The sequence below is a fragment of the Marmota monax genome, unplaced genomic scaffold (assembly GCF_021218885.2).
Source record: "Marmota monax isolate L192 unplaced genomic scaffold, Marmota_monax_Labrador192_F-V1.1 WCK01_AAM20220418_F8-fsc00004, whole genome shotgun sequence".
Lineage (NCBI taxonomy): Eukaryota > Metazoa > Chordata > Mammalia > Rodentia > Sciuridae > Marmota > Marmota monax.
In genome coordinates, this window is record NW_026692881.1 from 25,726,609 (window position 1) to 25,742,553 (window position 15,945).

The window sequence follows — 15,945 nt, forward strand, 5'->3', positions numbered from 1 at the left end:
TGTGAAATCTGAGAAGTATCTGTAACACAGGTGGGAAAGTTATTTTTCCATAGAATTGGCATGGAGGGTGCCAGGTGGAGTATGTTACAGGCAGGCTCTTCATTGTCTTTCCAGTAATCTTACATGACTGTTTATGTTCTTATTTAAATTAGATTCCTATAAATTTCTAGACATGTCTTCTAAGGATTGAATTTATTTTTTACGTTTTCAAACTATTGTGCTTTTCCCGATTCTGACTGTTTAATCAACTAATTGATGTCTTTTCCCCTTAAGTTTTGCTATCTAACTCTTACTGTGTAGTTAATAGATTAGGTTTGTGATAACTAGTCAGGTCTATGCATTTATTTTTAACTTATCTTTGATCCAGACTGCTTAATATGGTCTATTATGTCTTTAGCCTTGTAGGCAAAATTCAGGCCAAGGAACAGAATGCCTGTGATTGGGAGGGGTTCTAAAATATACACACAAAATATTTGGATTTAAAACCATCATAAAAATAGATTTAAGCAATTAGATTGTTGATTCAAGCTATTTTTTTTAACTGGAGTTTTTAACATCCGGGTAATACTTCTCTACTTTGAACTATAAGTGCCTACTATCTGAAAGCAGATATTATAAATATTACCTTCAAAAGGCATTATGACCTCCAAATCTTTTTAAAGGTTTTATTCTAATAACTATTGTTACTTTAAATTTTCCAGCTTAGTGATAAGAATCTGGATGCTTGAATGTTTTTAAAGTTTAGATTTTATCACATTTTAAGTTAGAAACCCCAGTTTATGTGTAGTTTATTTCCTAGAAAGGGGAGGGAAGGGGTTTAGCTTTTAAGAAAAGCCATATTTTTTATGACAAGAGTCAGTGTTTGGGATCAGCCTTTTAATTTCTGAACTGTGACTAGCTACCTTATGTATGATTGTGATTATGTTTGAATATATGAGAAAGGGAGAGAAGGTCAAACAAAGCACAAAGGTGAAGAAGTAAATGAAGTGTTTTTGTTTCAACTCAGGTCAGAAAGTTTTCTGAGTCAGGCACAGTGGTGCACGCCTGTAATTGCAGTGGCTTGGGAGGCTGAGGCAGGAGAATCCTGAGTTCAAAACCAGCCTCAGCAACTTAGCAAGGCCCTAAGCAACTCAGTGAGACCCTGTCTAAATAAAAAAAAATAATAATAAAGTTGGGGAGGGAGCTGGGGATGTGACTCAGTGGTTGAGTGCCCCTGGGTTCAATCCCTAGTACCCCTCCCTCCACTTTGAGTTGAGTTTTGTGCATGGTGAGAGAGAGTGGTTTAGTTTCATTTTGCTGCGTATGGCTTTCCAGTTTTCCCAGCACCATTTGTTGAAGGAGGCTATCTTTTCTCTGATAAATGTTTTAGTGCCTTTGTCTAGTATAAGATAACTATGCATGTGGGTTGGTCTCTGTGTCTTCTATTCTGTACCATTGGCCTATATAGTCTATTTTGGTGCCAATACTGGGCTGTTTTTGTGTTACTATTGCTCTGTAGTATAGGTTTGGTATTGTGATGCCTCCTGCTTTACTTTTCTTGCTAAGGATTGCTTTGGCTATTTTGGGTCTCTCTATTTTTCCAAATGAATTTCATGATTGCTTTCTCTAGTTCTATGAAGAATGTCATTGGGATTTTTATAGGAATTGCATTAAATCTGTATAACAACTGAGCAGACACTTCTCAGATAAAGATATACAAGCGATCAACAAATATATGAAAAAGTGTTCAACATCTTCAGTAATTAGGGTAGTTTTGATTTACATTTCTCTAAGATTTCATCTCACCTCAGTCAGAATGGCAGTTATCAAGAATACAAGCAATAATAACTGTTGGAGAGGATGTGGGGAAAAAGATACACTCATACATTGCTGGTGGGACTGCAAATTGGTGCAACCACTTTGGAAAGCAGTGTGGAGATTCTTCAGAATCTTGGAATGGAAGCATCATTGACCCAGCTATCCCACTCCTTGGTCTATACCCAAAGGACTTAAAATCAGCACACTATGGTGACATAGTCACACCAAGGTTTATAGCAGTTGAATTCACAATAGCTTAAACTGTGGAACCAACGTAGATGCCCATCAATAGATGAATGGATAAAGATGCTGTGGTGTGTGTGTGTGTATATATATGCAATGGAATTTTACTCGAATTAAAAGAATAAAATTATGGCATTTGTAGGTAAATGAGTGGAGTTGGAGAATATTATGCTAAGTAAAGTAAGCCAGTCCCAAAAAACTAAAGGTTGAATGTTTTCTCTTATTAGTGGATGCTGATCTATAATGGGAGGAGGGGACATGGGAAGAATGGAGGAAAATTGGGTTGGGCAAAGGAGAGGGTGGGGAGAGGTTAAAGTAATAAGAAAGATGGTGGAATGAGATGGACATCATTACCCTAGTTAATGGTGTGTGTTTACACCGTGTACAACCAGAGAATTGAAATGTTGTGCTCCATTTGTGTATGATGAAATGCATTCTGCTGTCATGTATAACTAAGTAGAACAAATAAAAATGTAAACAAAAATACCATTTATATTAGGACCCTCACCCCAAATGAAATTCATGGATATTAATCTAACAATATGTTCAAGATCTGTATGAGGAAAAACACAGATATCTGATGGGAGAAATTAAATAAATGGAGACTATCCCATGCTTTTGGATAGACGAATTTTTCACATTTTATAAATTCATCCCAATCCCAATCAAAATCCCAGAGGATCCTTTTTTAGATATTGATGAACAGATACTAAAGTCTGTATGGAGAGGCAAAAGACCTGAAATACACAATATTGGAGAAGTCAACTTAAAGACTTACTATAAAACAACAGTAATCTAGATGATATGCTATTGCTGAAAGAATGAACAGACAGGCCAATGTAACGGTGTAGTGAGCCCCCAAAGAAACCCACACATATATAGACCTGGTACATCACTAAAAAACAAAAGCATTCAGTAGGGGTGAGGATAGTCTTTTCGACAAATGGTATGGGAAAACAGCATCTGTATGCAAAAGTAAAATTGAATCAGAATCTTAAATAAATTTTCACAAATTAACTCAAAATGGGCATTTACCTACATGTAAACTGTATAAGGCAACGTAGAAAAAGTCTAGATGGCTTTAGGCCTGGCAGTGACTCTCTAGATGAAATATCAAAGGCACACTCCATGAAAGAAATGGTTAAATTGGATTTCACTAAAACCAAAATTTTCTGCTCTGCAAAAGACAAGGGAATAAGAAGAGAAATGATGGATTGGAAGAAAATATTTGCAATGAGAAGAAGATTAACATTAAACAGGGATGAGAGGTGGGAGGGAAAGGGAGAGAGAAGGGAAATTGCATGGAAATGGAAGGAGACCTTCAGAGTTATACAAAAGTACATACAAGAGGAAGTGAGGGGAAAGGGAAAAATAATACAAGGGGGACAAATGAATGTCAGTAGAGGGGGCAGAGAGAGAAGAGGCGAGGGGAGGGGAGGGGAGGGGGGATAGTAGAGGATAGGAAAGGCAGAAGAACACAACAGACACTAGTATGGCAATATGTAAATCAATGGATGTGTAACTGATGTGATTCTGCAATCTGTATATGGGGTAAAAATGGGAGCTCATAACCCACTTGAATCAAAGTGTGAAATATGATATATCAAGAATTATGTAATGTTTTGAACAGCCAACAATAAAAAATTAAAAAAAAAATTGCAAAAGGCATCTCTGATACAAAGAACTCTTCTACAAAAAAAATATACAAAGAACTCTTAAAATTCAACACAAGGAACAATGAGATTAAAAAATGGGCAAAACTGTTAAGCCAACACTTCACCACGAAGAAATACAGATGATAAACTTCCAGATAGTTAACATCATCATTAGGGAATTGGAAATTAATGAGATACCACTGCATACCTATTAAAATACCTCAAATCCAAAACTTCAATAACACCAAAAGCCTGTGAGAATGTGGAGTCCCAGAAAGTCTCATACATTGCTGGTGGGAATGAAAAATGGTACAGTCACACTGGAAGACAATTTGGTAGTTTCTTACAAGATGAAACATTCTTACCACTTCTAGGTATTTATCCAAATGAGTTGAATGATGACTTCCACACAAAAACCAGCATTTAGATGTTTTTGGTAGCTTTATTCGTAATTGCCTAACTTGTAAGCAACCAACATGTCTTTCTTTCTATAGGTAAGTAGATAAACTGTGGTACATCCAAACAATTGATTAATCTCTAGCAAAAAAAATACATTATATGTGGAAGAGATGCAAACACTGTCAGCTCCATCCGAATGCCCATGGATCCCTTTACCATTTTCATGCATGCTGATTGCCTCTCAGGAGTGTTTGAGAAATCTCTACATAAATAATAGTAAACTATCAAGTCACAGACAAGAAATACTAAATGCTTATAACTAAGAAGCCAACCTGAAAATGCTACATACTGTGATTCCAACTACATAACATTTTGCAGAAAGCAAATCTGTGAAGATAGTTCAGAGGTTACCAGGAGTAAGCAGGTGGGGGAGAGGTAAGTAGGGGGAAGACAGGGTTTTTTAGTGCAGTGGAGCTATTCTGCATAATGTGATGATGGACACATGTCATCATCCATTTGTTAAAACCCATAGAATGTACCACACCAAAAGTGAACCTTAATGTTAACCATGGATGCTAAAGATGCATCAATGTTGATTCATCACTTGTAATAAAGGTACCACTCTGGTATAGGATATGGATGGTCAGGAAGGCTATGGGGATGTGTGGGGAAGAGTGCATGGGAAATCTCTGTGCTTTCTGCTTAACTTGAACCTGAAACTGTTGTAAATACTAAAGTCCATCAAAAAAGAAGCAGTAGATGTTACAATTTCAAATAGGGTGATCCAGGTAAATCTGGCTAAGATGATGTCATTTGAGTCAGGTCTTACAGATTAAGTTTAGCCATATCTAGAGGAAGGGCATTTCAGGCATAATACCTGATATTTAAGGGAAAATGAAACCTGTGTGGCTGGACTGAGCAAAGAAGTTGGTTAATAGTAGATGATAAAGTCAGATCTGGAGGAGGAGGAAGAAGAGCAGATTATGAGTCGTTTAAGGACTGCATTTACATCTGAATAACTCTTGAGATGTGGTTTTGCTACTACCAGCTATATGTGTTTGGATAAGTTATTTTACTTATTTCTGCTTCAGATTTACTCATATCTAAGATGGGGATAAAATAGTACTTATTAATATTAGAATTAAATAATTTTGTATATGCAAATTACATAGAATAAAATAGTATTCTAGTTTTGAGCAGAAGAATGATATTTGATAATGTATTTAAAATATAGCTGCTGTGTTGAGAATATGTAGGGGCATTATGGTACATTCATTACTGAAAGGAATGCAAAAATGTACAGCTTCTGTAGAGGGCAATTTAGTAATTTTAATGGAACTATATATTCTCTTCGGCTCAGCAGTTCTGCTTCTAATAATTTACCCTGAGGATATATCTCCAATGATATGAGAGTATATATGCATAAAATTATTAATTGCAGCATTATTTATAATTACAAAATATTGGAAACTAGTTGCCCAAGCACAGCAGATTGGTTGAATAAGCCATGATATGTACAGTGGAATACTATGCAACTATAAAAAGTATGTGAAGGGAAGGTCTTTTACAAATGGATATAAAATTATCTCCAGGAGACAAAAGAAAAAAAAAATTGCAGGTTAATATCCCTGATGAATGTAGATGCAAAAATCCTCAACAAAATACCAGCTAATCAAATAGAATAGCATATTAAAAGGATTATACATCATGATCAAATGGCATTTATCCTAGGATAATAAGAAAGATTCAATATAAACAAGTGAATAAACATTCCGAATTAACAGAATGAAGGATAAAAATTCTATAATGATTTTAGCCATGCAGAAAAAGCCTTTGACTAAAATCAACGTTCTTTTGTTAAAAAAAAAAAATGGGGATATAATGAATGTATCTCAACAAAAGCTATATATGATGTTATGGTTTAGATATGAGGTGTTCCCCAAAAGCTCTAGTGTGAGACAACAAAAGAAAGTTCAGAGGTGAAATGATTGGGTTATGAGAGTCTTAACCAGTGCATTAATACTTTGATAGGGGTTAACTGGGTGGTAACTGTAGGTAGATAGGGTGTGGCCGGAGGAGTCTCTCTCTCTCTCTCTCTCTCTCTCTCTCTCACACACACACACACCTCCCCCAACACACCTCCTCTCTCCTCTCTCCTTTCTCTCTTCTTCCTGGTGCCATGTCTTGCGTTGCTTGTCTTCCCACATTCTCCTGCCATGGTGCTCTGCTTTCCCTTGAGTTCAGGTCAATAGAGTTGGCTGTCTATGGACTGAGACCTCTGAAACCATGAGACAAATAAACTTTTCCCCCTTTAGTGTTCTTGTCAGGTCTTTTGATCACAGCAGCAACAGAAAAGCTGACTAAAACACATGACAAGTCCACAATACTCTTATCCCTTCTATATAACTACCACATTGTCCGACAGAAAAGGCCCAGTGGCCCGCGGAGGGGCAGAGCTTCCAATCACTCCTGCAAGGTAGGCGGGCCTGCGACCCACCGGCAGAAGAGGAGCAGCGGCCTGCTGAGAGGTAGAGCCGCCCCCTCCCCCCTCGCCTGCAAGGTAGATGGAACTGTGACCACCCACAGAACAGGCCCAGCGGCCTGCTGAGGGGCAGAGCCACCCCCTACCCCACACCCCCCCACACCTGCCAGGTAGGCGGAACTGTGGCCACCGACAGAAAAGGCCCAGTGGCCCGCAGAGGGGCAGAGCTGCCAACCACACCAGCAAGGTAGGCGGGCCTGCGACCCACCGGCAGAAGACGAGCAGCGGCCTGCTAAGAGGCAGAGCCGCCCCCTCCCCCCACACCTGCAAGGTAGACGGAACTGTGACACCCACAGAACAGGCCCAGTGGCCTGCTGAGGGGCAGAGCCGCCCCCCCCCCCACGCCTGCAAGGTAGGCTGAACTGTGACCACCAACAGAACAGGCCAGACCTGCAACCGACAGACAGAACAGGCCCAGTGGCCTGAGGAAGGGTAGAGCCGCCCCCCCCCCCCGCGCCTGCAAGGTAGGCGGACCTGCGACCCACCGGCAGAACAGCCCCAGAGGCCTGCAGAGGGGCAGTGCCGCTGCCTGCGCCTGCAAAGTAGGCAGAACTGCGACCACCGACAGAACAAGCCTAGCGGCCCGCAGAGGGACAGAGCCGCCGCCCGCACCTGCAAGGTAGGCGGACCTGATACCAACCGGCAGAACAGGCCCAGTGGCCTGCCGGCGTGGTAGGCGCATTGCCCCAATTGGAGGAGGGGCAGAGCCGCCGCCCGCGCCTGCGAGGGAGACTTTGCAACTATACAAGACCAATATAAATATATAGGGGGAAAATTCAATAGCACAACAGTTTCACCAAGCAGAAAGGAACGCGAACAGTATGAAGAGACAAGGAAAGAAAGGACCACAAGCAATGCAGGTCAACTCAACGTTAGAAGAGGTAATAGCTGCAGCAGATGGAATGTCAGATAAAGAATTCAGGATATACATGCTTCAGATGATCTGGAGTCTCAAGGAAGACATCAGACAGCAAAATCAGACAATGAAAGATCACTTCAACAATGAATTACATAAACAAATCCAAGAAGCAAAAGATCAACTATACAGGGAGATAGAGGTTATAAAAAACAAACAGAAATCCTAGAAATGCAGGAAGCAATAAACCAACTTAAAAACTCAATTGAGAATACTACCAGCAGAGTAGAACACTTAGAAGATAGAACATCAGACAATGAAGATAAAGTATTTCAACTTGAAAAGAACATAGACAGCTCAGCAAGACTGTTAAGAAACCATGAGCAGAACATCCAAGAAATATGGGATAACATCAAGAGACCAAATTTAAGAGTCATTGGGATACAGGAAGGGACAGAGTTTAAAACCAAAGGAATGAGCAATCTATTCAATGAAATAATACGAGAAAACTTCCCAGACTTGAAGAATGAGACAGAATCCCAAATCCTAGAAGCCTACAGGATGCCGAATGTGCAAAATCATAAGAGATCCACACCTAGACACATTATAATGAAGATGCCCAACATACAGAATAAGGAGAGAATTTTAAAAGCTACAAGAGAAAGGAAGCAGATTACATTTAGGGGTAAGCCAATCAGGATAACAGCTGATCTTTCAACACAGACTCTGAAAGCTAGAAGATCCTGGAATAACATATTTCAAACACTGAAAGAAAATGGGTTCCAACCAAGAATTGTGTATCCAGCGAAATTAAGCTTCAGGATGGAAGATGAAATTAAAACCTTCCACGATAAACAAAAGTTAAAAGAATTTGCAGCTAGAAAACCATCTCTTCAAAACATCCTCGGCAAAACATTACAGGAAGAGGAAATGGAAAATAACAATGAAAACCAACAGTGGGAGGTAGGACAGTAAAGGGGGGGGATAATCAAAGAGGAAAACAAACCATGTTTAGTAACATAAATAAACAAATATGGCTGGAAGAACAACCCATATCTCAATAATAACCCTAAATGTTAATGGCTTAAACTCACCAATTAAGAGACACAGGCTAGTAGAATGGATCACAAAACAAGACCCAACAATATGCTGCCTACAGGAGACGCATTTGATAGGAAAAGACATACATAGGCTGAAGGTGAAAGGTTGGGAAAAATCATATCACTCATATGGACTTCGGAAACAACAGGTGTGTCCATACTCATATCAAATAAAATAGATTTCAAGCCCAAGTTAATCAAAAGGGATAAAGAGGGACACTACATACTGCTCAAGGGAACCATACACCAACAAGACATAACAATCATAAATATATATGCCCTTAACAATGGTGCAGCTATGTTCATCAAACAAACTCTTCTCAAGTTCAAGAGTCTAATAGACCACCATACAATAATCATGGGAGACTTCAACATACCTCTCTCACCAATGGACTGATCTTCCAAACAAAAGTTGAATAAGGAAACTATAGAACTCAATAACACAATTAATAACCTAGGCTTAATTGATATATATAGAGTATACCACCCAACATAAAGCAGTTACACTTTTTTCTCAGCAGCACATGGATCCTTCTCAAAAATAGATCATATATTATGTCACAGGGCAACTCTTAGACAATATAAAGGAGTAGAGATAATACCATGCATCTTATCTGATCATAATGGAATGAAACTGAAAATCAACGATAAAAGAAGGAAGGAAAAAGCATACATCACTTGGAGAATGAACAATAGGTTACTGAATGATCAATGGGTTATAGAAGACATCAAGGAGGAAATTGAAAAATTCTTAGAGATAAATGAAAACACAGACACAACATATCGGAATCTATGGGACACATTGAAAGCAGTTCTAAGAGGAAAATTCATTGCTTGGAGTTCATTCCTTAAAAAAAGAAAAAACCAACAAATAAATGATCTCATACTTCATCTCAAAATCCTTGAAAAAGAAGAGCAAAACAACAGCAAAAGAAGTAGAAGGCAAGAAATAATTAAAATCAGAGCTGAAATTAATGAAATCGAAACAAAAGAAACAATTGAAAAAATTGACAAAACTAAAAGTTGGTTCTTTGAAAAAATAAACAAAATCGACAGACCCTTAGCCATGCTAGTGAAGAGAAGAAGAGAGAGAACTCAAATTACTAGTATACGGGATGAAAAATGCAATATAACAACAGACACTTCAGAAATACAGAAGATAATCAAAAACTATTTTGAATCCTTATACTCCAATAAATTATAAGATAGTGAAGGCATAGATAAATTTCTTAAGTCATATGATCTGCCCAGATTGAGTCAGGAGGATATAGACAATCTAAACAGACCAATATCAATTGAGGAAATAGAAGAAACCATCAAAAGACTACCAACTAAGAAAAGCCCAGGACTGGATGGGTATACAGCAGAGTTTTACAAAACCTTTAAAGAGGAACTAATACCAATACTTTTCAAGCTACTTCAGGAAATAGAAAAAGAGGGAGAACTTCCAAATTCATTCTACGAGGCCAACATCACCCTGATACCTAAACCAGACAAAGACACTTCAAAGAAAGAAAACTACAGACCAATATCTCTAATGAACCTAGATGCAAAAATCCTCAATAAAATTCTGGCGAGTCGGATACAAAAACATATCAAAAAAATTGTGCACTATGATCAAGTAGGATTCATCCCTGGGATGCAAGGCTGGTTCAATATACGGAAATCAATAAATGTTATTCACCACATCAATAGACTTAAAAATAAGAACCATATGATCATCTCGATAGATGCGGAAAAAGCATTCGACAAAGTACAGCATCCCTTTATGTTCAAAACTCTAGAAAAACTAGGGATAACAGGAACATACCTCAATATTGTAAAAACAATCTATGCTAAGCCTCAGGCTAGCATCATTCTGAATGGAGAAAAATTGAAGGCATTCCCTCTAAAATCTGGAACAAGACAGGGATGCCCTCTCTCACCACTTCTGTTCAACATAGTTCTCGAAACACTGGCCAGAGCAATTAGACAGACGAAAGAAATTAAAGGCATAAAAATAGGAAAAGAAGAACTTAAATTATCACTATTTGCAGGTGACATGATTCTATACCTAGCAGATCCAAAAGGGTCTACAAAGAAACTATTAGAGCTAATAAATGAATTCAGCAAAGTGGCAGGATATAAAATCAACACGCATAAATCAAAGGCATTCCTGTATATCAGCGACAAATCCTCTGAAATGGAAATGAGGACAACCACTCCATTCACAATATCTTCAAAAAAAATAAAATACTTGGGAATCAACCTAACAAAAGAGGTGAAAGACTTATACAATGAAAACTACAGAACCCTCAAGAGAGAAATAGAAGAAGATCTTAGAAGATGGAAAAATATACCCTGTTCATGGATAGGCAGAACTAACATCATCAAAATGGCGATATTACCAAAAGTTCTCTATAGGTTTAATGCAATGCCAATCAAAATCCCAACGGCATTTCTTGTAGAAATAGAGAAAGCAATCATGAAATTCATATGGAAAAATAAAAGACCCAGAATAGCAAAAACAATGCTTAGCAGGAAGTGTGAATCAGGTGGTATAGCGATACCAGACTTCAAACTATACTACAGAGCAATAGTAACAAAAACAGCATGGTACTGGTACCAAAACAGGCAGGTGGACCAATGGTACAGAATAGAGGACACAGAAACCAATCCACGAAACTACAACTATCTTATATTTGATAAAGGGGCTAAAAGCATGCAATGGAGGAAGGATAGCATCTTCAACAAATGGTGCTGGGAAAACTGGAAATCCATATGCAACAAAATGAAACTGAATCCCTTTCTCTCGCCATGCACAAAAGTGAATTCAAAATGGATCAAGGAGCTTGATATCAAATCAGAGACACGCCGTCTGATAGAAGAAAAAGTTGGCTACGATCTACATATTGTGGGGTCGGGCTCCAAATTCCTCAATAGGACACCCATAGCACAAAAGTTAATAACTAGAATCAACAAATGGGACTTACTCAAACTAAAAAGTTTTTTCTCAGCAAAAAAAAAAAAAACAATAAGAGAGGTAAATAGGGAGCCTACATCCTGGGAACAAAACTTTACTACTCACACTTCAGATAGAGCCCTAATATCCAGAGTATACAAAGAACTCAAAAAATTAGACAAAAAAATAACAAACAACCCAATCAACAAATGGGCCAAGGACTTGAACAGACACTTCTCAGAGGAGGACATACAATCAATCAACAAGTACATGAAAAAATGCTCAACATCTCTAGCAGTCAGAGAAATGCAAATCAAAACCACCCTAAGATACCATCTCACTCCAGTAAGATTGGCAGCCATTAGGAAGTCAAACAACAACAAGTGCTGGCGAGGATGTGGGGAAAAGGGTACACTTGTACATTGCTGGTGGGACTGCAAATTGGTGCAGCCAATTTGGAAAGCAGTATGGAGATTTCTTGGAAAGCTGGGAATGGAGCCACCATTTGACCCAGCTATTCCCCTTCTCGGTCTATTCCCTAAAGACCTAAAAAGAGCATGCTACAGGGACACTGCTACATTAATGTTCATAGCAGCACAATTCACAATAGCAAGACTGTGGAACCAACCTAGATGCCCTTCAATAGACGAATGGATAAAAAAAATGTGGCATTTATACACAATGGAGTATTACTCTGCATTAAAAAATGACAAAATCATAGAATTTACAGGGAAATGGATGGTATTAGAGCAGATTATGCTAAGTGAAGCTAGCCAATCCCTAAAAAACAAATGCCAAATGTCTTCTTTGATATAAGGAGAGTAACTAAGAACAGAGTAGGGTCGAAGAGCATGAGAAGAAGATTAACATTAAACAAGGATGAGAGGTGGGAGGGAAAGGGAGAGAGAAGGGAAATTGCATGGAAATGGAAGGAGACCCTCAGAGTTATACAAAAGTACATACAAGAGGAAGTGAGGGGAAAGGGAAAAATAATACAAGGGGGACAAATGAATGACAGTAGAGGGGGCAGAGAGAGAAGAGGGGAGGGGAGGGGAGGGGAGGGGGGATAGTAGAGGATAGGAAAGGCAACAGAACACAACAGACACTAGTATGGCAATATGTAAATCAATGGATGTGTAACTGATGTGATTCTGCAATCTGTATATGGGGTAAAATTGGGAGCTCATAACTCACTTGAATCAAAGTGTGAAATATTATATATCAAGAACTGTGTAATGTTTTGAACAACCAACAATAAAAAATTTAAAAAAAAAGCTGTAATCAAGCAAGTAGGAAAAAAATCAGAAGTTAAATTGTCTTTATTTGCAGATTACATATAAAATAGAAAACCCTAAAGATGTCACCAGAAAGTTAATTTATTTGTACTGAATCTATTGGTACCCTAGAACTAATAAATTAATACAGTTGCAGAATAGAAAATCAACATACAAAAATTGCTTGTTTCTACACACAACAAACTATCCAAACATGAAATGTAAAAAAATTTATTTACACATATCAAAATGAATGAAGTACTTAGGGATAAATTTGGCTAAGGAGGTGGTAGAACTTTATACTGAAAACTCTTTTTTTAATGTGTATTTTTTTTAAGTTGGACACAATACCTTGATTTTATTTATTTTTATGTGGTGGTGAGGATCAAACCCAGTGCCTCACACATTCCAGGCAAGAGTGCTATCGCTCAGCCCCAGCCCCAGCCCTGATACTGAAAACTCTTAAGACATTAATGAAATAAGTTGACACAAATAAATGGAAATATATCTCACATTTTGGGATAAGAAAAATTGATATTGACAAAATGTCTATACCCAAAGTTATCTACAGATTCAGTGCAATCCCTATCAAAACTTTAATGGCACCGTTCATAGAAGTATAAAAAGCAATCAAAATTCATGTGTAATATCAAAAGTATGTGAATGACAAAGCAATCTTGAGTAAGAAGAACAAAGTGGCATTAGACTTCCTGTTCCTTTCAAACCATAGTACAAAGTTATTACAATAATAATTTTGTAATCAGTAAGGTGCTGGTTTTAACAATAGAAGCCAATGGAACAAACTAGAGAATCCAGAAATAAACCCACATAGATGTGGTCATCTAATCTTTGACAAGGGCACCCAGTATCCACAATTAGGAAATAATATTATCTTTGATAAATGGTGTTAGAAAAATTAGATTATCTGTCAAAATGCAGTATTCCCTTGTCTTAGACCATATAAGAAAAATAACTGGGAATGGATTAGAGACTCAAATGTAAGACCTAAAAACCATAAAACTCCTAGAAGAAAACTCTTTAGCATTGACTTTTCAATGATTTTTTTTTTCCTAACATGACACCAAAAGTACAGGCACAATAGGGCAGAGGGGTGGGAGGGGAAGGGAAGGGGCATGGGGTTAGAAATGATGGTGGAATGTGATGGTCATCATTATCCAAAGTACGTGTTTGAAGACACGAATTGGTGTAAATATACTTTGTATGCAACCAGAGATATGAAAAGTTGCGCTTTACATGTGTAATATGAGTTGTAATGTATTCTGCTGTCATATAAATTTAAAAGATTTTTTAAGCACAGGCACAAAAGCAAAAATAAACAAATGGGTCCACATCAAACTAAAATACTCTGCACAGTGAGGAAGACAACACAATGAAGAGACAACCTATGGAATGGGAAAAAGTATTTGCTAACCATTAATCTGATAAGGGATATATATATATATATATATATATATATAAACATACATACATACATACATATACTGGCACAACTCAAGAGCTAAATGTAACCTGATTTATAAATGGGCAAAGAATATGTTAGTTAAAATTGCTTTAGAGGAAAAGATTTCATGAAGGACAAGAGCTTACAAAGTGTTTTATTTCACAACTTTTTAATCATAAAATCTAGGTGATGAAATAATAGTTTTTCATTCACAAAAGAATATTGTGATCATCTTGGAAATTTTCTTCTGAGTTGACTTGGGTAACACAAATATTTCCTGTGAAATTTTTAGTCTAGGGTTGTGGGATATTGCCTTTTTATTCAGACGTCAAAAGAAGAACATGATTTCTTATGTTGTTTCTGCTTATTTGTTAGTCTTCAAATAAACGTGAAGTGTGGGAAAAAAATAAATATAAAAATTGGGCAAAGGGTCTGAATAGACATTTTTTTCAAAAAAAGACATACAAAAGGTAAATCAGGATAGAAAAATGTATTGAACATTAGTAATCATCAGAGAAATGCAAATCAAAGCCACAGTGAGATATCAACTCACACCAGTTAGGATTACCATTTTCAAAATGACAACAGATAACAAGTACTGGCAGGGCACAAAGAAAAAAAAACCCATTGTACACCATGAGTGGGAGTGTAAATTGATATAACTATTATGAAAAATGATAAGGAGATTCTTCAGAAAATTAAAAATAGAACTACCATAAGATCCAGTAATTCCTTTTCTGGATATATAACCAAAGGGAATGAAGTCAGTATGTCAAAGAGCTATCTGCATTCCCATGTTCCTTGCAGCATTATATTAGCCATAAAATAAGAATGAAATCTTGTTATTTGCAACAACATGGATGAAACTGGATGGCATTATGCTAATTGAACTACACCAAAACAAACACTGTATGATCTCTGTATGATAAATGAAATTTAAATTCTAAGGTAGAAGTCAAATTCATAGAAACAGAAAGTAGAACAGAGGTTCTCTGGGAGCTGGGAGCTGAGGATGGGGTGATGGGGAGATGTTGTTCATTTAGGGTACAAACTTTCAATTATAAAGTGAATAAGATCTCAATAATATACAGCATGGTGACTCAGTTAAAAATACTCTGGTGTATATTTGAATTTTCTTAGATCTTAAATGTTCTCACCATAAAAATAAAAAGGTGACTATGTGAAGTGACAGATGTGTTCATTAGTTTAATTGTATAAGTAAAACATCACTTTGCACACCTTAGATATATATAATTTTTATTTGTAAGTGACACCTAAATAAAGCCAAAAAACAAAAACCAAACAAGAATTAAATAAGGAAGAGAAAAGAAAAAAAGGAAGTTGAAAGCAAAAAAAAACATGCAAACTCAATCTTATTTAACTATGTTCCCTTAGTCTTAGGGAGTTGCAGGATAGGGGATACCAGCAAACAAATTAAAAAAAAAATCAGGCAAAAATTACACAAAAGTAAACTGTTAAAGTGTGCAATTCAGTAGCATTTAGTACATTTCTAATATACTAGCTCTAGTTTCACTACATATGTCTAGCTCCAAAATATTTTTACCACTGCAAAATCCTGTACCCAGCAGAGCGATCACTTCTGATCACCCTGTGCCCTGAGTCCCTGGCAACCATGAATCTGCTGTCTTTATGGATTCAACAATTCTGGATATGTT